Source organism: Coenobita brevimanus, chromosome 51 (genome assembly GCF_032717465.1).
Source record: "Coenobita brevimanus isolate Jiangsu-jjx chromosome 51, ASM3271746v2, whole genome shotgun sequence".
Taxonomy (NCBI): Eukaryota; Metazoa; Arthropoda; class Malacostraca; order Decapoda; family Coenobitidae; genus Coenobita; species Coenobita brevimanus.
The window spans coordinates 14410413-14412278 of record NC_137004.1 but is presented as its reverse complement, the minus strand read 5'-3'; the positions used below and the strand labels follow the sequence as shown (position 1 = coordinate 14412278).

The window sequence follows — 1866 nt, the reverse complement described above, 5'->3', positions numbered from 1 at the left end:
ATATTAAATTTCCATTAAATTTGTCAAGTTATATTTTATGAACACATGTTGCTTTTAACCTGATATATAAAATAACAAACAATAGTTCCTTAACACTGCAGTATAATGGTAAACAATGCATAAAGTCTTTAATCCCTTATATATATATATATATATATATATATATATATATATATATATATATATATATATATATATATATATATATATATATTATTCGGGGTACTTCTAGATGATTTTATGCGGCTTAAGAACGACCTACCCCACTGACAAAAATATCCTCCGTTCAGCCTTTCCTTCCTCATCTGTTTTTCTTTCCTTCATTTTTTCTCCTCCTTCTGCCTATGGGTGACTCTACATTGAGTGACAAGCCAACTGGTTTCCTGTACACAAGGAAACCATTTACTATGCTGGGTGGTAACCATATAACCAAATTATGGTGCCTGGTGGTTTAGTGGGTATAAAGGCACTCCAATCGGATTGAGCCTGTGTAGGTTTATGTCCAAGGGATGGTTGTGGTTTACTGCCCAAGTTATACCACTCAGGGATGAGTGAGGCTGGTCACTCACATCTTAAGTCAGGACCAACTTACCTAGCCCCAGACTCCTACGCTTCTCATGGGGCAGCATAGGATTGGTTATATATATATATATATATATATATATATATATATATATATATATATATATAACGGCCATACCACGTTGAGTACACCGCTTCCCGTCCGATCAGCGAAGTTAAGCAACGTTGGGTCTGGTTAGTACTTGGATGGGTGACCGCCTGGGAACACCAGATGCTGTTGACATCCCTACGTGTCAAGTGGGGTTGGTGGAGGATTAGTGCCCCTCCCCGTAAAACAATTAACTCTAAGCCCTTGGCCACCCCGTGTGGGATACATGGCGTCTGGCAATGAATGAATGATATATATATAAATAACTACTTTTGCTACAACAGAAAGATTCCTTCATCTTAGGGCAGACTTCGGGTAAGGAAAGGATTGACAAAGGACACAAATAAAACCTTTTTATGTACGAGCTAAGGTCGTCCACTCTGAAAATGGAGGCGTGGGATTCGGCGCTACTCCCAGAGTACCTCGCTTAAAGAATAACTCCTTGTTATTCAACAGTGACATGATCCTACGTGGAACTGGGGTGGTCCCAAATCCCTGTTGCACACCGACGTTGTTAATGTTTCCCATTAAGAGTTACCAGTGCTTAATGACACCCAGTACTCTAAATTATTGATAATTGGCAGAACGAATGCAAAACTTTATTACTTTTTAGCTTGTTGAACACCCGAGTGTGCTGTTTCCTCAATCGCTGTCTGAGAGAGAGAGAGAGAGAGAGAGAGAGAGAGAGAGAGAGAGAGAGAGAGAGAGAGAGAGAGAGGCGTACACACACAAAAGCACAAGCAGACACACACACACACACACACGGAAAAACAAATGCACGCACACACACACACACAGACACATGCAGGCACATAGGGGAGACCGGGTCTAGCTGTGACAATTTGTTTTATTTTTCTCCATTGCATCACAGGTTAATGGTATAGTGATTTTTTGTCTGGATGCTGGAAAATATGTCCTTTTATTACAAACATAGACAAAACAAGTGCTCGTGGGCCCTTCAGGCCCCTCGCACTTGCTCCTGGGGAGGGCTCTCGCGCTGGTATGTTTTTAGTTATACTTATGGCCAAAAAAATCTACGGAGATCCTATGCCGGGCGCCTGGAGTGGCGTTTCTGGTCAAAATGTGATCGTTCACTGAATATAGTAAAAGTTTTTCAATCGTGATGGGACCAAGTTTTTTCACATCAGCGATTTTTTTGCGATTTTTGTGCCAATTTTGGTGCGATCTGAATGTGT

General features: G+C 40.8%; 1 non-coding gene across 1 annotated transcript; it reads left to right on the top strand.

Moving 5' to 3' along the window:
* The first annotated feature begins 686 nt into the window (after window positions 1-686).
* Window positions 687-805, top strand: LOC145400304 (5S ribosomal RNA). Its single transcript, XR_013897411.1, has one exon. It is a non-coding gene; the product is annotated as a 5S ribosomal RNA (ribosomal RNA).
* The last annotated feature ends 1061 nt before the right edge of the window (window positions 806-1866 follow it).